Below are 15,149 nucleotides of genomic sequence, written 5' to 3'. Positions count from 1 at the left end.
AGGATGGTTCCCAGACCCAAGGTGGCACCAGTGCCAAGTCGGGCTGGTTTGATAGTACCAAGTGGCTCCTGCAATCTGCCATCCAGAAGTGAGGAAGCTAAGTTTTGTTTGCCAGAAAAAAGGGCCGTGGTTTTTGTTGGGGGCCTGTGGCTGGGAGTAGCCGGCTGGCTCCTTAAAATCCACGATACGCAGGATGGTTCCCAGACCCAAGGTGGCACCAGTGCCAAGTTGGGCTGGTTTGATAGTACCAAGTGCGTCCTGCAATCTGCCATCCACAAGCGGCGCCGCTTAGTTTTGTTTGCCACGGAAACGGGCCGAGGTTTGTGTCTGGGGGCCTATGGCTGGGAGTGACCGGCTAGGTCCTGAAAATCTACGATAGGCAGGATGGTGACCAGACCCATGGTGGCACCAGTGCCAAGTTGGGCTGGTTTGATAGTACCAAGTGGCTCCGGCAATCTGCCATCAAAATTTGGCAGGCGAGTTTTGTTTTCCAGGGAAAAGCGCCGTTGTTTGTGTTTCAGGGCCTGTGGCTGGGAGTGGCCGGCTGGCTCCTTAGAATCCACGATACGCAGGATGGTTCCCAGACCTGAGGTGGCACCAGTGCCAAGTCGGGCTAGTTTGATGGTGCAAAGTGGCTCCTGCAATCTGCCATCCAGAAGCGGGGCAGCTTACTTTTGTTTTCCAGGGAAACGGGCCGAGCTTTTTGTCTGGGGTCTATGGCTGGGAGTGACCGGCTGGCTCCTGAAAAGCTACGATAGGCAGGATGGTGACCAGACCCATGGTGGCACCAGAGCCATGTTCGGCTGATTTCAAAGTACAAAGTTGCTCCTGCAATCTTCCATCAAAAAGTCAGCAGGCGAGTTTTGTTTTCCAGGGAAAAGCGCCGTTGTTTGTGTCTGCGGGCCTGTGGCTGGAGTGGCCGGCTGGCTCCTTTCAACACACGATACGCCGGATGGTTCCCAGACCTGAGGTGGCACCAGTGCCAAGTTGGGCTGGTTTGATAGTACCAAGTGGTTCCTGCAATCTGCCATCAAAATGTTGGCAGACGAGTTTTGTTTTCCAGGGAAAAGCGCCGTTGTTTTTTTTTTGGGGGCCTGTGGCTGGGAGTGGCCGGCTGGCTCCTTAGAATCCACGATACGCAGGATGGTTCCCAGACCAGAGGTGGCACCAGTACCAAGTCGGGCTGGTTTGATAATAACAAGTGGATCCTGCAATCTGCCATCCAGAAGCGGGGCAGCTTACTTTTGTTTGCCAGGGAAACGGGCCGAGCTTTGTGTCTGGGGGCCTATGGCTGGGAGTGACCGGCTGGCTCCTGAAAAGCTACGATAGGCAGGATGGTGACCAGACCCATGGTGGCACCAGTGCCAAGTTGGGCTGGTTTGATAGTACCAAGTGGCTCCTGCAATCTGCCATCAAAAAGTTGGCAGGCGAGTTTTGTTTTCCAGGGAAAAGCGTCGTTGTTTGTGTTTGGGGGCCTGTGGCTGGGAGTGGCCGTCTTGCTAATTGGAATCCACGATACGCATGATGGTTCCCAGACCTGAGGTGGCACCAGTTACAAGTCGGGCCAGTTTGATGGTGCAAAGTGGCTCCTGCAATCTGCCATCCAGAAGCGGGGCAGCTTACTTTTGTTTGCCAGGGAAACGGGCCGAGGTTTGTGTCTGGGGGCCTATGGCTGGGAGTGACCGGCTGGCTCCTGAAAAGCTACGATAATCAGGATGGTGACCAGACCCATGGTGGCACCAGTGCCAAGTTGGGCTGATTTGATAGTACCAAGTGGCTCCTGCGATCTGCCATCAAAAAGTTGGCAGGCGAGTTTTGTTTTCCAGGGAAAAGCGCTGTTGTTTGTATTTGGGGGCCTGTGGCTGGGAGTGACCGGCTGGCTCCTTAGAATCCACGATACGCAGGATGGTTCCCAGACCCAAGGTGGCACCAGTGCCAAGTTGGGCTGGTTTGATTATACCAAGTGGTTCCTGCAATCTGCCATCCAGAAGCGGGGCAGCTTACTTTTGTTTGCCAGGGAAACGGGCCGAGCTTTGTGTCTGGGGGCCTATGGCTGGGAGTGACCTGCTAGGTCCTGAAAAGCTACGATAGGCAGGATGGTGACCAGACCCATGGTGGCACCAGTGCCAAGTTGGGCTGGTTTGATAGTACCAAGTGGCTCCTGCAATCTGCCATCAAAAACTTGGCAGGCGAGTTTTGTTTTCCAGGGAAAAGCGCCGTTGTTTGTGTTTGGGGGCCTGTGGCTGGGAGTGGCCGGCTGGCTCCTTAGAATCCACGATACGCAGCATTGTTCCCAGACCAGAGGTGGCACCAGTGCCAAGTCGGGCTAGTTTGATGGTGCAAAGTGGCTCCTGCAATCTGCCATCCAGTAGCGGGGTAGCTTACTTTTTTTTGCCAGGGAAACGGGCCGAGGTTTTTGTCTGGAGGCCTATGGCTGGGAGTGACCGGCTAGGTCCTGAAAAGCTACGATAGGCAGGATGGTGACCAGACCCATGGTGGCACAAGTGCCAAGTTGGGCTGGTTTGATAGTACCAAGTGGCTCCTGCAATCTGCCATCAAAACGTTGTCAGGCGAGTTTTGTTTTCCAGGGAAAAGCGCCGTTGTTTGTGTTTGCGGGCCTGTGGCTGGGAGTGGCCGGCTGACTCCTTAGAATCCACGATACGCAGGATGGTTCCCAGACCCAAGATGGCACCAGTGCCAAGTCGGGCTGGTTTGATAGTACCAAGTGGTTCCTGCAATCTGCCATCCAGAAGCGGGGTAGCTTACTTTTGTTTGCCAGGGAAACGGGCCGAGCTTTGTTTTTGGGGGCCTGTGGCTGGCAGTGGCCAGCTGGCTCCTGAAAATCCATGATACGCAGCATGGTTCCCAGACCCAAGATGGCACCAGTGCCAAGTGGGGCTGGTTTGACAGTGTCAAGTGCCTCATGCAATCTCCCATCCAGAAACGGGGCAGCTGAGTTCTTTTGCCTGTGAACCGGCCGTTGTTTTTGATTGGGGTCTGTGGCCGAGAATGGTCGACTGGCTACTGACAATCCACAATACGCAGGATGGTTCCCAGACTCAAGGTGGCACCAGGGCCAAGTCGGGCTCGTTTGATAGTACCAAGTGGCTCCTGCAATCTGCCATCCTGACGCGGGGCAGCGGATCTTTGTTTGCCAGAGTAAAGTTCCGTGGTTTGTTTTTGGGGGCATATGGCTGGGAGTGGCCGGCTGGCTCCTTAAGAAGCTCGATACGCAGGATGGTTCCCAGATCCATGGTGGCACCATTGCCTAGTTTGGCTGTTTTTGTAGTACCAAGTGCGTCCTGCAATTTTCCATCCAGAAGAAGGGCAGTTGAGTTTTGTTTTCCAGGGAAAAGCGCCGTTGTTTTTGTTTGGAGGCCTGTGGCTGGGAGTGGCCGGCTGGCTCCTTTCAACACACGATACGCCGGATGGTTCCCAACCCAAGGTGGCACCAGTGCCAAGTTGGGCTGGTTTGATAGTACCAAGTGGCTCCTGCAATCTGCCATCCAGAAGCGGGGCAGCTTACTTTTGTTTGCCAGGGAAACGGGCCGAGGTTTGTGACTGGGGGCCTATGGCTGGGAGTGACCGGCTGGCTCCTGAAAAGCTACGATAATCAGGATGGTGACCAGACCCATGGTGGCACCAGTGCCAAGTTGGGCTGATTTGATAGTACCAAGTGGCTCCTGCGATCTGCCATCAAAAAGTTGGCAGGCGAGTTTTGTTTTCCAGGGAAAAGCGCTGTTGTTTGTATTTGGGGGCCTGTGGCTGGGAGTGACCGGCTGGCTCCTTAGAATCCACGATACGCAGGATGGTTCCCAGACCCAAGGTGGCACCAGTGCCAAGTTGGGCTGGTTTGATTATACCAAGTGGTTCCTGCAATCTGCCATCCAGAAGCGGGGCAGCTTACTTTTGTTTGCCAGGGAAACGGGCCGAGCTTTGTGTCTGGGGGCCTATGGCTGGGAGTGACCTGCTAGGTCCTGAAAAGCTACGATAGGCAGGATGGTGACCAGACCCATGGTGGCACCAGTGCCAAGTTGGGCTGGTTTGATAGTACCAAGTGGCTCCTGCAATCTGCCATCAAAAAGTTGGCAGGCGAGTTTTGTTTTCCAGGAAAAAGCGCCGTTGTTTGTGTTTGGGGGCCTGTGGCTGGGAGTGGCCGGCTGGCTCCTTAGAATCCACGATACGCAGCATTGTTCCCAGACCAGAGGTGGCACCAGTGCCAAGTCGGGCTAGTTTGATGGTGCAAAGTGGCTCCTGCAATCTGCCATCCAGTAGCGGGGTAGCTTACTTTTTTTTGCCAGGGAAACGGGCCGAGGTTTTTGTCTGGAGGCCTATGGCTGGGAGTGACCGGCTAGGTCCTGAAAAGCTACGATAGGCAGGATGGTGACCAGACCCATGGTGGCACCAGTGCCAAGTTGGGCTGGTTTGATAGTACCAAGTGGCTCCTGCAATCTGCCATCAAAACGTTGTCAGGCGAGTTTTGTTTTCCAGGGAAAAGCGCCGTTGTTTGTGTTTGCGGGCCTGTGGCTGGGAGTGGCCGGCTGGCTCCTTAGAATCCACGATACGCAGGATGGTTCCCAGACCCAAGATGGCACCAGTGCCAAGTCGGGCTGGTTTGATAGTACCAAGTGGTTCCTGCAATCTGCCATCCAGAAGCGGGGTAGCTTACTTTTGTTTGCCAGGGAAACGGGCCGAGCTTTGTTTTTGGGGGCCTGTGGCTGGCAGTGGCCAGCTGGCTCCTGAAAATCCATGATACGCAGCATGGTTCCCAGACCCAAGATGGCACCAGTGCCAAGTGGGGCTGGTTTGACAGTGTCAAGTGCCTCATGCAATCTCCCATCCAGAAACGGGGCAGCTGAGTTCTTTTGCCTGTGAACCGGCCGTTGTTTTTGATTGGGGTCTGTGGCCGAGAATGGTCGACTGGCTACTGACAATCCACAATACGCAGGATGGTTCCCAGACTCAAGGTGGCACCAGGGCCAAGTCGGGCTCGTTTGATAGTACCAAGTGGCTCCTGCAATCTGCCATCCTGACGCGGGGCAGCGGATCTTTGTTTGCCAGAGTAAAGTTCCGTGGTTTGTTTTTGGGGGCATATGGCTGGGAGTGGCCGGCTGGCTCCTTAAGAAGCTCGATACGCAGGATGGTTCCCAGATCCATGGTGGCACCATTGCCTAGTTTGGCTGTTTTTGTAGTACCAAGTGCGTCCTGCAATTTTCCATCCAGAAGAAGGGCAGTTGAGTTTTGTTTTCCAGGGAAAAGCGCCGTTGTTTTTGTTTGGAGGCCTGTGGCTGGGAGTGGCCGGCTGGCTCCTTTCAACACACGATACGCCGGATGGTTCCCAACCCAAGGTGGCACCAGTGCCAAGTTGGGCTGGTTTGATAGTACCAAGTGGCTCCTGCAATCTGCCATCCAGAAGCGGGGCAGCTTACTTTTGTTTGCCAGGGAAACGGGCCGAGGTTTGTGACTGGGGGCCTATGGCTGGGAGTGACCGGCTGGCTCCTGAAAAGCTACGATAATCAGGATGGTGACCAGACCCATGGTGGCACCAGTGCCAAGTTGGGCTGATTTGATAGTACCAAGTGGCTCCTGCGATCTGCCATCAAAAAGTTGGCAGGCGAGTTTTGTTTTCCAGGGAAAAGCGCTGTTGTTTGTATTTGGGGGCCTGTGGCTGGGAGTGACCGGCTGGCTCCTTAGAATCCACGATACGCAGGATGGTTCCCAGACCCAAGGTGGCACCAGTGCCAAGTTGGGCTGGTTTGATTATACCAAGTGGTTCCTGCAATCTGCCATCCAGAAGCGGGGCAGCTTACTTTTGTTTGCCAGGGAAACGGGCCGAGCTTTGTGTCTGGGGGCCTATGGCTGGGAGTGACCTGCTAGGTCCTGAAAAGCTACGATAGGCAGGATGGTGACCAGACCCATGGTGGCACCAGTGCCAAGTTGGGCTGGTTTGATAGTACCAAGTGGCTCCTGCAATCTGCCATCAAAAAGTTGGCAGGCGAGTTTTGTTTTCCAGGAAAAAGCGCCGTTGTTTGTGTTTGGGGGCCTGTGGCTGGGAGTGGCCGGCTGGCTCCTTAGAATCCACGATACGCAGCATTGTTCCCAGACCAGAGGTGGCACCAGTGCCAAGTCGGGCTAGTTTGATGGTGCAAAGTGGCTCCTGCAATCTGCCATCCAGTAGCGGGGTAGCTTACTTTTTTTTGCCAGGGAAACGGGCCGAGGTTTTTGTCTGGAGGCCTATGGCTGGGAGTGACCGGCTAGGTCCTGAAAAGCTACGATAGGCAGGATGGTGACCAGACCCATGGTGGCACCAGTGCCAAGTTGGGCTGGTTTGATAGTACCAAGTGGCTCCTGCAATCTGCCATCAAAACGTTGTCAGGCGAGTTTTGTTTTCCAGGGAAAAGCGCCGTTGTTTGTGTTTGCGGGCCTGTGGCTGGGAGTGGCCGGCTGGCTCCTTAGAATCCACGATACGCAGGATGGTTCCCAGACCCAAGATGGCACCAGTGCCAAGTCGGGCTGGTTTGATAGTACCAAGTGGTTCCTGCAATCTGCCATCCAGAAGCGGGGCAGCTTACTTTTGTTTGCCAGGGAAACGGGCCGAGCTTTGTTTTTGGGGGCCTGTGGCTGGCAGTGGCCAGCTGGCTCCTGAAAATCCATGATACGCAGCATGGTTCCCAGACCCAAGATGGCACCAGTGCCAAGTGGGGCTGGTTTGACAGTGTCAAGTGCCTCATGCAATCTCCCATCCAGAAACGGGGCAGCTGAGTTCTTTTGCCTGTGAACCGGCCGTTGTTTTTGATTGGGGTCTGTGGCCGAGAATGGTCGACTGGCTACTGACAATCCACAATACGCAGGATGGTTCCCAGACTCAAGGTGGCACCAGGGCCAAGTCGGGCTCGTTTGATAGTACCAAGTGGCTCCTGCAATCTGCCATCCTGACGCGGGGCAGCGGATCTTTGTTTGCCAGAGTAAAGTTCCGTGGTTTGTTTTTGGGGGCATATGGCTGGGAGTGGCCGGCTGGCTCCTTAAGAAGCTCGATACGCAGGATGGTTCCCAGATCCATGGTGGCACCATTGCCTAGTTTGGCTGTTTTTGTAGTACCAAGTGCGTCCTGCAATTTTCCATCCAGAAGAAGGGCAGTTGAGTTTTGTTTTCCAGGGAAAAGCGCCGTTGTTTTTGTTTGGAGGCCTGTGGCTGGGAGTGGCCGGCTGGCTCCTTTCAACACACGATACGCCGGATGGTTCCCAACCCAAGGTGGCACCAGTGCCAAGTTGGGCTGGTTTGATAGTACCAAGTGGCTCCTGCAATCTGCCATCCAGAAGCGGGGCAGCTTACTTTTGTTTGCCAGGGAAACGGGCCGAGGTTTGTGACTGGGGGCCTATGGCTGGGAGTGACCGGCTGGCTCCTGAAAAGCTACGATAGGCAGGATGGTGACCAGACCCATGGTGGCACCAGTGCCAAGTTGGGCTGGTTTGATAGTACCAAGTGGCTCCTGCAATCTGCCATCAAAAACTTGGCAGGCGAGTTTTGTTTTCCAGGGAAAAGCGCCGTTGTTTGTGTTTGGGGGCCTGTGGGTGGGAGTGGCCGGCTGGCTCCTTAGAATCCACGATATGCAGGATGGTTCCCAGACCCAAGGTGGCACCAGTGCCAAGTCGGACTGGTTTGATAGTACCAAGTGGCTCCTGCAATCTGCCATCCAGAAGTGGGGTAGCTTACTTTTGTTTGCCAGGGAAACGGGCCGAGGTTTGTGTCTGGGGGCCTATGGTTGGGAGTAACCGGCTGGCTCCTGAAAAGCTACGATAGGCAGGATGGTTCCCAGATCCAAGGTGGCACCAGTGCCAAGTCGGGCTGGTTTGATGGTGCAAAGTGGCTCCTGCAATCTGCCATCCAGACGCAGGGCAGCAGATTTTTGTTTCCAAGAGAAATGGTCCGTGGTTTGTTTTTGGGGGTATATGGCTGGGCGTGGCCTGCTGGCTCCTTAAAAAGCTACGATAGGCAGGATGGTTCCCTGACCCAAGGTGGCACCAGTGCCAAGTCGGGCGGTTTTCGTAGTACAAAGTGCGTCCTAAAATTTGCCATCCAGAAGAGGGGCAGTTGAGTTTTGTTTATCAGAGAAAAGGGCCGTGGTTTTTTTTTGGGGGCATATGGCTGAGAGTGGCCGTCTGGCCCCTGAAAATCCACGATAGGCAGGATGGTTCCCAGACCAGAGGTGGCACCAGTGCCAAGTCGGGCTGGTTTGATAGTACTAAATAGCACCTGCAATCTGCCATCAAAAAGTTGGCAGGCCAGTTTTCTTTTCCAGGGAAAAGCACCGTTGTTTGTGTTTGGGGGACTGTGGCTGGGAGTGGCCGGCTGGCTCCTTAGAACACACGATACGCAGGATGGTTCCCAGACCCAAGGTGGCACCAGTGCCACGTCGGGCTGGTTTGATGGTGAAAAGTGGCTCCTGCAATCTGCCATCCTGAAGCGGGGTAGCTTACTTTTGTGTGCCAGGGAAACGGGCCGAGGTTTATGACTGGGGGCCTAGGGCTAGGAGTGACAGGCTGGCTCCTGAAAAGCTACAATAGGCAGGATGGTTCCCAGACCCAAGGTGGCACCAGTGCCAAGTTGGGCTGGTTTGATGGTACCAAGTGGCTCCTGCAATCTGCCATCAAAAAGTTGGCAGGCCAGTTTTGTTTTCCAGGGAAAAGCGCCGTTGTTTGTGTTTGGGGGACTGTGGCTGGGAGTGGCCGGCTGGCTCCTTAGAACACAAGATACGCAGGATGGTTCCCAGACCAGAGGTGGCACCAGTGCCAAGTTGGGCTGGTTTGATAGTCCCAAGTGTCTCCTGCAATCTGTCATCCAGAAGCGGGGCAGCTTACTTTTGTTTGCCAGAGAAATAGGCCTAGGTTTTTGTTTGGGGGCCTGTGGCTAGGAGTGGCCGGCTGGCTCCTAAGAATCCACGATACGCAGGATGTTTACATGACCCATGGTGGCACCAGTGCCAAGTTGGGCTGGTTTGATAGTACCAAGTGGCTCCTGCAAACTCCATCAAAAAGTTGGCAGGCGTGTTTTGTTTTCCAGGGAACAGCGCCGTTGATTTTGTTTGGGGGCCTGTGGCTGGGAGTGGCCGGCTGGCTCCTTAGAATCCACGATACGCAGGATGGTTCCCAGACCCAAGGTGGCACCAGTGGCAAGTCGGGCTGGTTTGATTATACCAAGTGGCTCCGGCAATCTGCCATCCAGAAGTGAGGCAGCTAAGTTTTGTTTGCCAGAAAAAAGGGCCGTGGTTTTTGTTGGGGGCCTGTGGCTGGGAGTAGCCGGCTGGCTCCTTAAAATCCACGATAGGCAGGATGGTTCCCAGACCCAAGGTGGCACCAGTGCCAAGTCGGGCTGGTTTGATAGTACCAAGTGGCTCCTGCAATCTGCCATCCAGAAGCGGGGCAGCTGAGTTTTGTTTGCCAGAGAAAAAGGCTGTGGTTTGTGTTTGGGGGCCTGTGGCTGGCAGTGGCCGGCTGGCTCCTGAAAATCCACGATACGCAGCATGGTTCCCAGACCCAAGGTGGCACCAGTGCCAAGTGGGTCTCGTTTGACAGTGTAAAGTGCCTCCTGCAATCTCCCATCCAGAAGCGGGGCAGCTGAGTTTTTTTTGCCAGGGAAACGGACCTTTGTTTTTGATTGGGGTCTGTGGCCGAGAGTGGTCGGCTGTCTCCTGACAATCCACAATACGCAGGATGGTTCCCAGACCAAAGGTGGCACCAATGCCAAGTCGGGCTGGTTTGATAGTACCAAGTGTCTCCTGCAATCTGCCATCCAGAAGCGGGGCAGCTGAGTTTTGTTTGCCAGAGAAAAGGGCCGTGGGTTGTGTTTGGGGGCATATGGCTGGGAGTGGCCACCTGGCTCCTTAAAATGCACGATACGCCGCATGGTAACCAGACGCAAGGTGGCACCAGTGCCAAGTCGGGCTGTTTTTGTAGTACCCAGTGGCTTCTGCAATTTGCCATCCAGAAGCGGGGCAGCTAAATTTTGTTTGCTAGAGAAAAGGGCTGTGGTTTGTGTTTGGGGGCCTATGGCTGAGAGTGGCCGGCTGGCCCCTGAAAATCAACGATAGGCAGGATGGTTCCCAGATCCAAGGTGGCACCAGTGCCAAGTAAGGCTGGTTGTATGGTTCAAAGTGACTCCTGCAATCTGCCATCCAGAAGCGGGACAGCTGAGTTTTTTTTGCCAGAGAAAAGGTCCATGGTTTCTTTTTGGGGCATACGGCTGGGAATTGCCGGCTGGCTCCTTAAAATGCTCGATACGCAGGATGGTTCCCAGAGCCAAGGTGGCACCACTGCCAAGTCGGGCTCTTTTTGTAGTACCAAGTGCGTCCTGCAATTTGCCATCCAGAAGAGGGGCAGTTGAGTTTTGTTTGCCAGAGAAAAGGGCCGAGGTTTGTGTTTGGGGGCATATGGCTGGGAGTGTTCGGCTGGTTCCTGAATATGTACGATACGCAGGATTGTTCCCAGATCCAAGGTGGCAGCAGTGCCATGTTGTGCTGGTGTGATAGTCCCAAGTGGCTCCTGCAATCTGCCATCCAGAAGTGGGGCAGCTGATTTTTGTTTGCCAGAGAAAAGGTCCGTGGTTTGTGTTTGGGGGCATATGGCTGAGAGTGGCCGGCTGGCCCCTGAAAATCCACGATACACAGGATGGTTCCCAGATCCAAGGTGGCACCTGTGCCAAGTCGGGCTGATTTGATAGTACTAAGTAGCTCCTGCAATCTGCCATGCAGAAGCGGGGCAGCTTACTTTTGTTTTCCAGGGAAACGGGCCGAGGTTTGTGTTTGGGGGCCTATGGCTGAGAGTGACCGGCTGGCTCCTGAAAAGCTACAATAGGCAGGATGGTGACCAGACCCATGGTGGCACCAGTGCCAAGTTGGGCTGGTTTGATAGTACCAAGTGGCTCCTGCAATCTGCCATCCAGAAGCAGGGCAGCTGAGTTTTGTTTGCCAGAGAAAAGCGCCGTTGTTTGTGTTTGGGGGCATATGGCTGGGTGTGGCCAGCTGGCTCCTTAAAATGCACGATATGCAACATGGCTCCCAGACCCAAGGTGGCACAAGTGCCAAGTTGGGCTGGTTTGATAGTACCAAGTGGCTCCTGCAATCTTCCATGATCACGTGGAGAAATACTTTCTGGTTTCAGCCTCATGCTCTTTCTTCTCTCCCTCAACTTCTCTATCACCTCTCATCTGGTTCACATGCGCTGTCTTCAAGGTCCACAGGCTACTTTTCACAGAATCTTCTGGCCTGATGAAGTAAGGATGATGAATAGAACAGAGCTGGGATCTATTTTCCAGTTTGGATAAAATGCATTCTGCACACAAATCCAAGGAGAACGGGCTGCCCCGATGCCCAGAAAATCTTTCACTCCTGCTAGTGTTCTACGTCAACCGCAACTTAGTCTGAAAGAAAAGCTTTTTCTCTGAGAGCATCTGAGAGGTTTGCATGAAGCACTGATATCTGACATATGCAATTTTGAATAGGAGAGGAAAAAGAAAATGGCAAGGAGTTTTTAATTTTAGTGGTTTCAATTTTAATTTCCGTGCACTTTTTCAAAACTTGTCAGCTCAAATGCCCATCAACATCTTTTAGTCATCTGTAAGTCAGTATTCATATAAAATGTGCTTCAAATCCAAAGAATTTCAAATTTGCACTCCAAGCTTCTATGCCTAGATTTATGATTTCCTACACATATTAGATGAAAGGAAGGCCTTTTTTACTGTGGGAGTGCTGGAACACTGGAACAGGTTGCCCAGAGAAGTTGTGGGTGTCCCATCCCTGAAAGTATTCAAGGTCACCTTGGACGGGGCTTGGAGCAGCAACAAAGGAGAAGCTTGATGGTAGAGAAACAAAGTTGGACTATAGAAGAAACTCGGATTGAAGTATAGGATCAAGTTTTCTCTCAGCTCTTGGGGTAAATTCAAAGTTGTACAAAATGACATTTATCTGTGCTATTCACTACTGTAACAGAAAGTTTCATGAAAACTGTACAGAAGATAGTAAATTTTAAAAGAGATAAGAATTACAGCATAAAATCCATGGGATAGGTTACAACATGAGACACTCTCTAAGAGAAAATCTCTGTGTTTCAGCACTTCATCGGGGTAAGATTTCATGAAGTGCCAAAGAAGGCGGCAAAATATCATTCGGGACATTATTTACTGGAATTCAGCCTGGCCATTAGTAGGAACTGCCTTTGAACATATCATGTAGATATACCACACACGCTTTCCCTTCACTGAAAAATTACTGTTTACAACAAATAAGCAATTGACGATCAAAATTGATTGAAAGCATCTTAAACATGTCAAGTATTTCATTGTAGATGATCTGTGATCCAAATGCTTCTTCCACCTTCGAGAGGGACAGAAGAATTCTTCCATATCATGATGGTTTAAAATTGTATCAACCAATGTTTTCTGCTGAAAAGATATCATCTATTTTTTTCTATTTTTGGAAGAAAATATTCCTAGACATACAACAGGTGAGAACTAAGTAATTTTAAAGAAACAAATGAAATGAAAATATTCTGTAAATAGAATGAAATGAAAAGCTGTGTTTTAAATAGGAGCTAAATATTAAACAGAATTTTTGTACCAGGCATTTGAATTACTGCACCAGCTCTTTTGCCCATCAAGAGAGGCATTTAGCATTTCAGTCTTTTCCAAGGTGTTCATGATCTGCTATGCTGATCTCTGTGTGTGCCTAGGTGTGTGTGGAGGGGGGGGCATATGAAGGGGAGTGTGTATGTTTGCTTTACAATTGTTGTGGCAGATTCATGCCTCAGCTCCACATTTTGTTTTAAAAAGGTCACACCGAGTGGATATGAAGTTTACTATCAACAAGAGATCGATTCCCAAATCATCCATTTGACTCTCCCTTATAAATCATGTGCTTTGTTGCATATTTTATCAAATATACTTTCAAGCCAGATGGAGGAAGGAGGATGTGGGAATCCCTCCACCATCTTGCAACTTTTATGTAAGTAGGTTTTCAAGAAAATCATCATTTCTCTTTTAAATATGTCTGGAACAGGCATGATGGTAGTGTCAACCTGTTGGAGTTTTTGTTGCTGGAAGAAGTTGTACAAAAGGATTGGTTTTTACATTGACCAGTTACTGAATCAAGCGCAGGAATACATTGGAAATTTAGCTGGGGGTTCCTTTTCCCAGCAGACTACTTCTAGAACGAGCTTGTACACTGAAGCTGACTCTTTTGCTCTCTTTTTGTTTCTTTCCTATTTTCTTGGCTTCTTTGCCACTATCTAGACAATTTTGGAACTTTGTTCCCAACTAAAATGGTTTCAATAGTCTGATTGTGATCATACATTTTTACAAGGAATTTTTAAAATCTTTCCTCGAGTCCAGAAAGTCAAGGACTTAGATCTTTTTCTTCCCTTATCAATATTGCCATGAAATTGATAAATAAAGACCAACTCTTTATTTTTGTTTTTAACCCACGTAGATAATTCCCATCCATTAATCCATTTTGTGGACCAATAGCTGCCATTCTGATGGAAGCTGTCACTTCTTAACAATAGGCATTCTGTGACTATGTTGACAGCACTTTGGGTGAAGATCCTAACTGGTCTTAGATATACATAGGGAGAAATTTGCTCAGCCAGTGTCAGTCTTAAGCATGCGTATCAGAAGATCTTTCTAGAGCTGGGAATTTTCCCATGAAAGGGATTCAGTTAGGGAAGAGACACTTGTGCCAGAGTTTTACATTCTTCTTGAACACTGCTTAAGGAACTTAGATGCCATGTCCATTTGGATCTCTGTCTGCACAGAACTTTGTCATGCCAGTGCTTTGAAATGCATCTTGAAGAGAATTCACTAGCACAGAATGAAAGAGAGTGGAAGGGGTTGGTGGGGCTAACCAGGCCCAACCCCCCTGCCTAAACCAGGATACCTAGAGCCTCTTGCCCAGGATTCTATCTGGGTGTACTTTTAATGTCTTCAAAGATCCAGGCTCCACAATCTTTCTGGGCAGTCTGTGCCGTGGTTCAGTCACCCTGACAGTAAAGAAACATTTACTGATGTTCAAAGGCAATCTCCTGTATTTCAGTGTGTGCCCACTGCCTCTTGTCTTTTCCCTCAGCATCACTGAAAAGACACTGATTCCCTCCCCTTTGCACTATTGCTTCCATATGTATGTGTGATGCCATGTAGAGGTATGTCAAAAACCTCCCTGAAGCCCAGGCAGATAATATTCCCTTCATCTACCAGTCAAGTTGATTCATCAGAGGAGTTTAAAGTGATGTTCAGCATGAAATTCCCCTGAAAAATCATGCTAACTACATTATTTGGTCATCTGTCATGTGCCTGGCAAGGATTTCCAGGAAGAGCTGCTTCATCAACTTCCTGGGGATAAAAAAGAGGCTGGCTGGTTTGTACTATGGCGAGTCCTCTTAATTGCCTTTTTTGAAGATGGGTGTCATTTGCTAACATCCACTCTTTAGCCTCTCTTGTCGTCTACATCTTAGCAAAACGCTTTTCCACTATGTCTGGCTAGGAAAAACTGTGCCAGCACAGAAAACATCTCCCATCGTGTTCTAGAAGTTGCACGGATGTCTGCCAAGTGTTTGGCAGGAAGAAAAGAAAAGTTGTCCAAAACAGCTTCCAATCGAATGTTCCTGTGATTGGAAAAGTCAGGAGAGTGCAAAGGTACTGTTTTCTATCAGTTGGCAAGGTGCGCACACAATCCCAGTGTTGTACAGCTTGCTTCTTCACCTTCCCGAAGCTGCCGCTCTCGCCGGCTGCCGGAGCCCAAGAAGCGGCTTCTTCGCGCAAAGACGATTGTGCCGCTCACAGGGCTCTCCTTAGCGCGGCTTCTGCCGAAAGACGCCCGGCAGCGGCTCTTACCTCCGGAGAGCATCCTACCTTCGTCTTTAGCTCCTCTTCTCATCTACACCTAGGCAAAAAGCTTCTCCACTATGTCTGGCTAGGAAAAACTGTGCCAGCACAGAAAACATCTCCCATCGTGTTCTAGAAGTTGCACGGATGTCTGCCAAGTGTTTGGCAGGAAGAAAAGAAAAGTTGTCCAAAACAGCTTCCAATCGAATGTTCCTGTGATTGGAAAAGTCAGGAGAGTGCAAAGGTACTGTTTTCTATCAGTTGGCAAGGTGCGCACACAA

This window comes from Melospiza melodia, chromosome 3 (assembly GCF_035770615.1).
Source record: "Melospiza melodia melodia isolate bMelMel2 chromosome 3, bMelMel2.pri, whole genome shotgun sequence".
Classification (NCBI taxonomy): Eukaryota; Metazoa; Chordata; class Aves; order Passeriformes; family Passerellidae; genus Melospiza; species Melospiza melodia.
Note: the sequence above shows the minus strand (reverse complement) of the source record.